This window comes from Patella vulgata, chromosome 5 (genome assembly GCF_932274485.2).
Source record: "Patella vulgata chromosome 5, xgPatVulg1.2, whole genome shotgun sequence".
In the NCBI taxonomy this organism is placed as follows: domain Eukaryota; kingdom Metazoa; phylum Mollusca; class Gastropoda; family Patellidae; genus Patella; species Patella vulgata.
The window spans coordinates 21,118,497-21,130,551 of record NC_065883.2 but is presented as its reverse complement, the minus strand read 5'-3'; the positions used below and the strand labels follow the sequence as shown (position 1 = coordinate 21,130,551).

Below are 12,055 nucleotides of genomic sequence, written 5' to 3'. Positions count from 1 at the left end.
ACTGTATAGTAGGTTCATTCTCTATTATTGGCATCATGTTTCTCATTGTTTATCACGACAAATCATGTACGAACTCGTCTACATGTAGATTTACTGCTAAACTAATGTTCTTATCTTGGTTTTAGATCGATGGACGAACATAAAATATAGCTAAAAATCTAAAATAAATATATGCAAGATGTAATTATTTTCACGGAGAGGTTCCCATCTCCAAGTTCGCCTTTACTAGAGATGAATAAGTTATATTAATGTGATTTGTTATAGACCATTCCCTCCTTCAAACCATCTGTATGTTGATTGGTATGAACTATTTCCCATTTTCTCATCCATGGACCTTGTATAGTAATATCAAAATCTTCATCAACCTCTTCCTTCTACAAATATATAATATATGACGTATAGTATATGAATGGCATTGCAGTATGTGGGGCCCGCATGCCATGTGTGTGTTTTCGCGTTATTTTCCTGGCGTCTAGTATGCACATGTGTGCCAACCGGATGTTTATGTCCAACTTGGGGTTTGATGTAATTCAAAAAGGCGCTGATTGAACGAAAGCAATGTCGGCCTCGATGCTGTCAAAAGAAGTCCTCACCTATGACATCATTTGTGGGATGCCCAAACTTTTTAGCGGGCCTAAGTGTGATATTTCAAGGAATGTGGCTTATAGGCAAATAGCACAATTTTTCACAACTTAGAAGGCGAGTCGAATCCCACTACATACATTTATTACATACGGCCAAAGTCTCGAAAAGTATCTTCATATTATTTTGCTTGTCGAAACGTTGTGCAAACATAATAAATCAGCGGCATAACGAGAGGCTAGGGAACATGTGAATTAACTGCCTGAGAAATCACCCAAGCAATATAAAAATATTTAAATCCCGGTACCTGTTCATCTTCCATGTCTTTAGCAGCAACTCCGTGTCGGTTTACGCCATCATACTGACTCCAGTCTATTTTTAAATTTGGTTTAGCGGGAGATCTAAATTCAACACACTCCTGAAGATCATAAAAGGATGCTGGGAGACCCGTTTTCTGCCAGCGTAAATCTAAACTCCAGCGAATTTCATCTGATAAGTTTGGTAAGCTATTGATTTAAAAAGAATATATAACATAAAATGATTATTTTTTAGTAATAAAATACCAAGTAATTTGTTTTATTTTACGGAATTTTTAGCTACATAGGTGTGGGGATTGGGGGGGGGGGGGGGTGAGGGTAGCCTTTGGGAGGTATTATTTTTACAAAAATATGCTTATTCCTTTTCTCAAATAGTACTAAAGACCCGTAATTTTTACTTCACATCATCGATATTGCATTCACCGCTACTTACTGTACTATAAAATTGTCTTGAAAGCGCCTCTAGATTGTCATTATAATGCTGGTTTTGATACTGGCTGAAGTTGTCTATCTTCTCGTCACATAGGAGGTAACTCTTGCCCTCGAAAAATATGTGGATTAAGACTAGTAATTTTCTTCCAGCTGACTTCAATTCAAGACATTTTTTTAACATTCAGGTTATCTTCATTCAGGTAATCGTCCCTATTTTTTTACGCCAGGTCAAAGAAAAATATAAGTTATGTGACGTTATTTGCGTAGGAAATTTTCCTAATATATAAGTCGATTTACCTATTGATACCTTTCCAAAGGTTCAATAACCACCTGCAGTCGTATCACCTTAAACTCGCGGGTCGAATTTAAGTTTAAGATCTTTCTGTGCACTCTTCTGTGTTAAAAAGTAGAACTGACTTATGTCCTCTTTCCTGTGGCTCGTTTTCTTGACAACTGAATGTCAGACAAACAATGAATATATATTACCTGTCACGCTCCGATATTTCTGACTGAATTGTCTCAAGGTTGACACTCCTAAGAAATGTCCGTTCAATGATTGCGTATAGTTTGAGATGATTTAGCAACGGCTTATTGAATTAATTATATATCTTTTATTTTTGTAAAAGTTAAGTATCTCGAGCATTTACCTTAATTTCGACCTTTACTTTTGAACTGAACACCGTGTTAATTAAGTGTTCCGGCGCGATTCCCCTTTGCCAGACTGACTGTGTAGGACGGAGGTCCTGGCAAAGTACAACGTATAGTCATTAAGATAGTACGAAAAACTGAGGTCCGTGTACATACTGGCGTGCACATAAAAGAACCCTCGACGGGGCGGGTGTTCTAATCTATTCACTATCTATTTCATCCGATAGTCTAGGAAGTTCATTTTTAGCTTTCACGTGAAGAATGTCTAGATGATAAGCTATATAACATTTGATACCAGAACAATACTTGCAATAGGCAGAGTTAGCTCTTATATAATGCATCTTTAAAGATGATGCATTTTATGGTAATGCTGTACATAAAATTTAGGTAAGTTAAAGATTCATTATGTATTAAAGATTTAGATAAAGAGCTCGCCGTTTTGCTATAAGAGTTCAAAATAGCTCATGAAAAATGAATATTGAAAATTGCATTCAAATTACTTTATTCTGAGCGAAGTGTTGGAAGCTGTAGCGTAGATTGTTTATTATCGTAGCAACGGTACTGGACAAACGATACTAAGTCTCAATTATCCATTTTATCGTTAAATTTTTAAATCTCGTGGGCGTTTTAATCCATTTAAATGTCCGCCATCCGATGTTCTAAAGAGTTAATTCTGGTCTTTTCATGTTAATAAATGTCTAAATAATAGTTTATAGTACATTTGAAGCAAAAATAAAGACCTTCAAAAGGCCGACTTAGCTCTTACAAATTGCATCTTTAACCAGATACGGGCCCAAAGCGCAATCGAGAATTCTTATATCTATTTATCTCCTTATCTTTTCGATGCTAATCATAAATATTGAGTTAAACATAAACAGAAAATTGAAATCAATTTACTCTAGCATCAATTGACATGCAAAACCGTAGATAAATAGGACAAATCTTCCAGCAAGTCTCGTAATACAACCATGATTTACCTATGATGTGGAATGGCGTTATTAATTAATAACATACCACCATAAGGTACTGGACAAGGTACTACATCCTTTTCCATATCAACACCTGGACAAAAATACAAATTTTAAAAAGTGAAGTTAAGTATTATATCCTGAAAAAAAAATTACCATGTAAAATTATATTTAAAAACCTTTGGTCCAAGAATTATTTAAATGTTCATTTCTAATTTAAAATCATTTAAACTTTACTGGTTTCTATTGATTTTTAACCGCCATCTTTCCGTATCTAGGATACATGTAATGATATTCAGCTACCCTTTTCGTACTGCCAGCTGATTCTTCATAAAGATAACCGAATGACGTATCTTATGGATTTTAACCACCATCTTTATGTGTAAACATTCTTGTTCGTACAATCCAGTCCATCCATCATGGAGATATTGTATTCAGTCTCGGATGTAACAACATGCGAACAGTCTATCATACTATGGAACACTCACCAAGAGTTTTGGTCATTTCTTCCTCGTCAACCATAATATAAGTTGTTCCGCCCCAGCAACATTGGTGTAAAGCTACTTTACCCGTTGTATGGCCTCCAGAAACAACCTATTAAACATATATATTTATATATAAAAATTAAATTTATCATTTCTTCTTGTTTGGCATAACACAAGCCATGTTTAAACACTACAGACCCAAAACACTCTATCAAAAGTATCTAAGTCGACAATCTTTGTTGAATGTATTTATTTTCAGAAGTCCAATATCTTGTGGAGCTCTTGTGGTGAAAAGTTCCACACAAATGCCCCCAAATCTTGCCATAATATCTTTTTCATCATACTTGCTGGGATTGATAGCTAGTTGGATCTAGGTTTCCTATCTCATCTCAACGAGTAGATACACTATCTTTGTCGACTGTTACCATGGATGTGTTAGGGCTTTATACTTACCCTCATGCAGCCATTCTTCTCGGTAGCATCTATAAGAGGAATCCAAGCTGTCGGCTGTAGTATTTGATAAGCTCGATTATCAAGGTAGGCAGAATCTGTATTTAAAAAATTACCAATACTAAAGGTTGGTGGAAAGGCTTTGATCGGTAATCTTAAACATACATTATGCAAGAGCTAAATCTGCCTATTGCATGTCTTTCTTTAGGCCTAAAATGTTATCTAAATTATTAATTAGACATTAATTAACATATCCATACCATAATCAACGCTCGATCTCGATGGCATCGCTACCCTGCGATGTTTATTGGATTACGTTCCGATTTGCTGTTCGACTTCCATTCATAATTAAATCCAAAAATGGATAATCGAGACTATGTTTTTATCCTACCGACTTTAGTAATGATGATCGAGGATAGCCCCAATATTCAATCGCTAAAATCTCGGTTCATAGAGGATTAATTTGACTGAAATTTGCAGCAAATTGCCTTTACATTATCTAGTTTTTCACTATTATAGTGAGAATTGCCAGCTCTTCAACTAATCTCCCATAATGTATCTTTAATCCTGATGTTTCCAAATATTATGAATAAGATGTAAAGATTTACTAGTATAATGAAGAATTAGAGAACCTTTTGAAATTTGCTTAAATTATGGACTAAAAAGTTCAAACTTTGTGTTTCTAAGATTTTTCGGTATATTGAAGAATAAAAGAACCTTGAAAAATTCGTTTGATGTGTGATTTGCATTTTTCGGAAAATATCAACTTTCTCATGGCTTAATCTACGCTAGATAATCTCCTGGCCCGGATTCAATCGGATTTATAACATACCCATTAATTTGGTTCACGGCAAATAAAGATGGCGATCGTACTGATACATACTGAGCAGCATAGATCAATGTTATTTTGGATTGATATATCTATTCGAGATTCCACTTTCATAATATTGTAGTTTGGAACGGGTTCTTGCTAAAATCAGCATAGTGTTGCTTTAAGGTAGTTAGTCTTTTAAATGATATAGCTTTTCTCACCTTGATGCCAAGGAACATTTGTAGCTTCATTATTTGGTGTTTTTGTTCTGAGGTTCCAGACTGGATTGCCAGATATTTCCGGTCCAATAAACTGCTCTACAACATTTAGTAACCTTTCATTAGTCCATAAATCTCTATAAGCCTAGAAAAAGATCAGAGTTTGGAAAATAGTGCGTTGTCATTTTTAAAACGAAATATATAATTAGAGCTGAATCCACCTATTGCGGATCTTTTTATGGCTTCAAATGTCAGACATTTATTCACATGACAAGCCCATAATCAACAACTCTCGAGATCATCCGATGGCCGAGGTATTTTTAAATTAGTCAATATAACCTGAAATCAAAAGATGGACTCCAACCTGTGCCAATGTCGCCGATTTATGAAGAATTATATTAGCTCCAGGAAACTCGTTCTCTATGTGGATAAGTCGGTCACGTAATCCATATTCATTATACAGTTCTGTAAAATAATACGAATAAGTATTCAAACAATATTTAAGAAATGTTTAAATGATGACGCTGAAGAAAACACTAGCTATACCAGGTATACCAGGATGGAAACAATACCACACAGTTATTTACCAGGGTATACCAAGATGGTGACAATACCACACAGTTATTTACCAGGGTATACCAAGATGGTGACAATACCACACAGTTATTTACCAGGGTATACCAAGATGGTGACAATACCACACGGTTATTTACCAGGGTATACCAAGATGGTGACAATACCACACGGTTATTTACCAGGGTATACCAAGATGGTGACAATACCACACAGTTATTTACCAGGGTATACCAAGATGGTGACAATACCACACGGTTATTTACCAGGGTATACCAAGATGGTGACAATACCACACGGTTATTTACCAGGGTATACCAAGATGGTGACAATACCACACGGTTATATACCAGGGTATACCAAGATGGTGAGAATACCACATGGTGGTTTACCAGGGTATAGCAAGATGGTGACAATACCACACAGCCATTTACCAGGACGGTGACAATACCACATTTTTATATGCTATGATAACTTACGCTTGATTTTGCCGCCTTTAAAGAGCTTGTTGGCCAATTTGTCGACATCCTGTTCTATGGCCTTTTTACAGGGTTCCAAATCTTTTTCACAGTCGAAAAACTTTTCTACAATTACATAACCCTAGCAATATAAAATACATAGATATATAGTGCACAGATCATCTAAAGGTTGCACTGTTCGATTTGGAAGCTTAGTGACATTTCCTTCGCGATTTCAAGCCCACCTTGCGAATTCGACAAAGACGATTATAATTATACAGACGTTAGCTCATATTGATAAATAGTCGCAAGAATACATTAGATTTATAAAGGAATAAGTGTGAACAACACGCAATTGCAAATTTTAATATAAACTTTTACTTTTCTTTAGAAAACGAGTAAGACACGGATTATGTTTGACACGGATGCAAATTGTTTAAAAAATATATTTGGGAGAAGTATGTTCAAATGCCTCCGAAGTTTCGGATAAATTGACTAAAAAACTTTCTTATGGCCAATGGCCATTAAAATGACTACAAAATAGTCAAAAGAAAATTTTCGGACTAGAATAACAGATGCCGAACTTCTGGATTTTGAGTCCAGTTTAGTATGAAATATACCGCATATAGTGATTTGAAAACAACGTGAACATATCGTGTACTGTATTTTTGTGTATATTATTCTTTCCGTAAAAATTATTTCAAATAACAGTCCAATAAATTGCTCAAAATAAAATCCAAATATTAAAATATTCCCTATAAATAGGCACGTCTATAATCCGATTAATATTTGTGTATAATAAAAGGATACACCGGGCGGAAGGGGGGGGGGGGGCTTTGTAAAATGTACTTACGTCATTAAAAAATTGATCTATCATATGTTGAGATAGCTGTCCGGGTTTTTTCTCGGTTGGTTGTGGTGGTTTAGTTGATATGCTTCATCAACTTCACCGGGAAATCTTTTTGGGTTGTCTGTCGGGGGCATGATTGTCTGTCCTAATTATCAACTATAAAATAAATCAGATGAACATTAGTCTACTTGGGGCATGTTAGATGACATGCTATCTGAATTTGAATCCCTTAATAAAACGGGGGGGGGGGGGTGGATGGCTGAATGGTTAGCGTGCGCGCGCTGTATCATAAAGTCTGTCATTGAGTCGACTGGCGTGGTTTCGAATCCCCGGTTGTGCGTGGCAAGGAGTAGGGTCGCCTGTCCAACCTCGTGGGTTTTCTCCGTGGCCTCCGGTTTCCTCCCACTGCTAAAGACCCCTACGCGCAAGCGAATTATGTAAATAAAATTAAACCATATGTTAGTCCCGAAATGACCTAGTTTGTGTCGAGTGGACGTTAAACCCCATTTCTCTCTCTCTCTCTCTTAATAAAACGTCCTATAAATATCTCTATAGTCTTCTTTTGTGTAGGTTTTGTTGGGTTACATTCTGTAGAATTCTACCGAATACTTATGATTCCAAGTCTTCTACTGATTTTAAAATAACATTCCAATAGGAAAATATAATAGTATTCTGTTAGAATTTCTACATTTATATACAAGATGGATGACTATACAGTTTGTGGATCACAACATTTTTCTATCGGAATGAGGACCATAATATTCCATAGATTTTTTTAATAATTTTCAGTCGGGAAATAAAATAGTGTTCCCTTGATTTTTTTTAAATTGATAACTGATTTTTAGATTAGAAAAACATTTCAGAAATATTAAAACCCTTAAATTTTAGATATCGTGAAATAAGAGATCGTAATAAAATTGATAAACTGACAGTGATGTTGATAGACAGATAGCAGCCTATGCTATTGTATATTATTGTTATATGTGTGTTATTATATAGTATAGATTAAAGTATATCCAATGAATCAAAAGCAATACATCGGGGGGGGGGGGGGGGCACTGGGGACAATACATTTCAGATATAGTAGATTTCTTAAACCCTTCAAGTCCTTAAAATCGTGCCTTATTGTAAGGTCAGACAGACTATGGCTAGCTTTGCGTATTTGGATCATGTTTGGGGTTAATATAATATATAATGAATAATCTAACTTAACAATAATCATTTCCTTTTTTAAATATTTTAATGCTGATTAGTAGATGGGGTAGGAATTTGTGGGTAATAAAATTTATAGTAGAAATAGGGTGAAGTCGAAATGGGAGTGTACATGTATCCAAATACATGTATTGTGCTGCACCTAACGTTCGTATAGATAGTAGATTAAAATCTACAAAACATTTTATGGAAAATAATTTTAGGATTATCTAAATTCTAAATCAACTGAACAGGTCTGATTTAATTAAGACTTTCGTGCGACCAATTCGCTAACACGATATAAATTCCATGGTCAAGAAAACGAAGTACATTTTCCCTATAAACTATCATGTTTTAGCTTACATGGTCAATAGCTTGTTCTAGATTTTTAATGTATTACGATAAAGTTATCGCACTTTACTGTAAGGTCAAACAGACCATGGCTAGCTTTGCGTATTTGGACCATATAGATTGGGGTTAATTGTAATAAACTGCTTAAAACAAACATATCAATTACCTCTGTGCTGATGTGGAGTGTCTCTGTAGATCTAATCAGATATGGGCCTAATTCAGTGTTCTGGAAATGAGCTTTGGGGTGGCATCCTGGTCTGGTGACGTCAAATTTCAAATTCATTACCAGTACAATGTTTAAGTTAAAGATCAAAACCAGGGCATATTATTGACTGTCGATGCTGATTATAATTCATCCAAGTCGAGGGGGGGGGGGGGGTCTCCGCCTTGAAAGACGGGTGGGCTTAATATATAATTATTTTTTTTTAGACATTAAAGGTAGCTTTGTCTCTTGTAACCCTGCATGGCCTGATCACATGTTTTAACATGGCGATGGTTTGTATCCGTGGACAATATCAAAACATCATTTGAACACGCCAGCATGTGGGACTCTTCATGTACCTGAAGCAACGATCGCGATTTTTACATCTACCTTGATAATTAAGGAGTTAAAAGCATCATTCGGTTCGGGCTAGAGACTACGAACTGTCAGCCAACAAGTATAATTCATTATGTTGTGTTAAATTGTATTATGTTATGACTTTAAAGTATATAAAATTTTACTATCTAGACATTATAAGTAGTTCCCAAGGACAAATCACCCGTTCTTTGAACAGTCCGACGAGATAGCTAACGTGTGGACTGAATGAGGTTTAAACAGAATTTAAGCCTTAAAAGTACATATCATAGACTTTGTACTCTGTAATCGGTTATGTATTTGTGATGAATTAGAAATATTCATATAAAAATAGGCCAGGTGTATACTGGGCCAACTAAAAGACGGGAAACGTCCGGCTATAAACATTAGTCACTTGTTGTGGCAGAATAAAATGTCCAATCTCAAATGGGTGCACATCACGACCCAGTGACAAGGTTATAGTTGCACGTTAGACGGAATGTCAGTAGAATGGATAATTAAATTAGATTATTCATTATATATTATATTAACCCCAAACATGGCCCAATTACTAGCGTCGACTTTTTGTTTGCATTCATTAAATATTCGCCTTCTTATTTTGCATTAAAATAATAATGGTCATCATTTAATATCTGTAATTGTTCCGACACACCAGCATCTATTAATCTTTAGCTTGTATTTTCATTCATTGATTCGTTCATTCATTCGTTTATTCATTCATTCATCCAAATCTACTATGATTATCGAATCGTGGTGTGCTTTTGAAATCCAACATTGTCTGACCTGCTGTCATTTAGACTACAAGTAAATTTCTGACTGTCAGTTATTGTAAACACTGTTCAATTATAATTATTAATCAGTTACTATTTATTAGTCAAATAGTTATATCCTTGAGACTTAACTCATTCAATCGATTCACTCAAAGGTAAGGGAAATTATCTGCTATTGTTTAGCAGACAGCGTTTCTCCGTACCAAAATTGTGGATATTTGTTATTGTCATTGAATAAATTGATTGTTGTGCACTAGGCCTATAGGAAAAAATGAATAATGGTTTATCTTTTACTGTTAAACAGACTGTCACTGATTGAAACCAGTATTTGTAATGGAACATCCATGCTCCCAGCAAAAACTGTGTCTGTAGGCTAGAAAGAAACGTTTGCATCGATCGTGATATTATTAGCCTATATAATTTTCAAGATTCACATCGCAATGTAGGCTATGAATCGTTATGCATATCGTATCACAAGTTCGGCCTCTAAAACTAAAACTCCAATTTTAAGTATAACTTAAAATCGGAAAACGAGTCCGTTAACAATACTCACCTGTAACGGTATATTGTCCACCACCACCTGTTCAAGCACGGCACACAATTATTTGTCAATGTACCGTACGTTGGCAATATAGACAAAATCACGTGACTTCATAACCCACGATTATCCAGTAGCTCTAAACGCCACAAAACATTTATGACCGTCATACTTTTCACGTCAAAGTGTCCCCCACCCCCACCCCCTCGCTTACGCAAATTGCGTATACATTTACCAGTGTGGTAGACCATAGCCTATATCAATATGTGAAGTATTGGGGTCGTGAAAAAACGAACACTATCGATTTTCAGCGTCCAGCGACCTTTCGTTCCAGATCTGCGCCATGTGCAATAGTGACCAAAATTTTTAACAGACCTTTTCCAAATTTGGTTCGAAGCATTGGGTTCATAAGAGGACGAACTCTATCGGTATTCCGTTCTGGAGCTAACCCCACCGCTTTGTCGAAAACCTTCTGATCGCGATAGAGGCTACAGTTTTTAACGGATTTACATGTATTCCAAATTTGGCGTGGAGCAATTGGGATCAGCGTTCCGAAACGCAGCAGTTTTTAACAGATTTCGATTCGATGCCTTGGGACAATGGAAGATGGGTCTTATTTAGTTACCCTGTTCTCTGTCCATCTATTTCAAAATGTGGACGTATCATGCATGAAAACCGCTTGTCATATTTTGAAGACTTGAATAGATTGCACCTTTTAGTGGATATTCAAAGCACACTTGTCTTCAATACCATTTGCATCCTATTTCTGAATATCTGTACATTACAGGTCTTTCTGAATGTATTATCAAACCATACAGCACTACTATGGAAGTACTTTAATTAGGTTACGGGCTGCAAACATTCTTCAATTTCTAATTGGGTGCAACGGCTACTCACAACCGAATAACAGTTTTCCCAAAACCTCATTTCTCGTTTCTTTAAACTTATGTCCAGCTTTTAAAAGTGTGTCTGCGCACACTATGAATAGTTTTGAAAATTGGAAAAACTAAAATGTAATAGCACATTTCACGTTTCACATTAATTCAAGATTAGTTGATATCCAAATTATTCTGCTTTAGTCACTATTTTCACGTTCTAAAAATTCAGTTACTTCCCTTGATACCCGTCTAATATCGACCTGTTACCGCCACCGTCATTTCAAAGTATTTAATATTTAAGTTAGTTTGTTTCTGAAATAATTATCTAGTTTAAAAATAAATTACGCTGATCAATTTCAAATGCATTAAAGAAGTACTATGCAAAATCTCAATATTGATATACACACTACAACGATAGTGGGCAGAAACGAAAAATGTAGGCTACACAGTCAAAAAATAAAACAGGTGATAAAATGAATATTCTCTAGCTCTAGTTATACCTCAAGGAAGAAAATGCAAGAGGAAGGGGTACATTTTCCAACAACGAATTTGGCCATTAAAAACGTGAATGAAATAAAGCAAAGTGGTCTGAACCCAGTTCGAAACCAGGAGTTGCTCCCCTTGTATAAAGATTTCATCTGGGCTGGTAATTCTCTTCCCAATGGCCGTTCCATTTTTCTCTATAGATGCCTAATCAAAGGTATCTATCGGCAGTGACGACATTATTTATTTTTTCCGGTGATTTCCCTATTCCTGCCTATGTTCTACCCCCCCCCCCCCCCGCGCCCAGTAATACTGAATACGGGAATTGTATAACGGGTTGGGTTATCCACCCAGAAAATATGGGTGAACAATGATGGCGTGCCTTACAAGAACAAAATTGTTAGGCGGGAAGATCGCACGGTTGGAATTTCACGATGTACACCTTGACCCGAGCCCTGCTAGATCTTCAGACCTT

The 12,055-nt window shown here is 35.9% G+C and overlaps 1 non-coding gene across 1 annotated transcript; it reads right to left on the bottom strand.

Moving 5' to 3' along the window:
* Window positions 1-905: 905 nt before the first annotated feature.
* Window positions 906-10,321, bottom strand: LOC126821555 (uncharacterized). Its single transcript, XR_008788144.1, has 6 exons — window positions 10,235-10,321; window positions 6,796-6,948; window positions 5,964-6,084; window positions 5,276-5,376; window positions 4,915-5,056; window positions 906-1,088 (listed from the first exon to the last, which is right to left on the bottom strand). It is a non-coding gene; the product is annotated as an uncharacterized LOC126821555 (transcript).
* Between the last annotated feature and the right edge of the window lie 1,734 nt (window positions 10,322-12,055).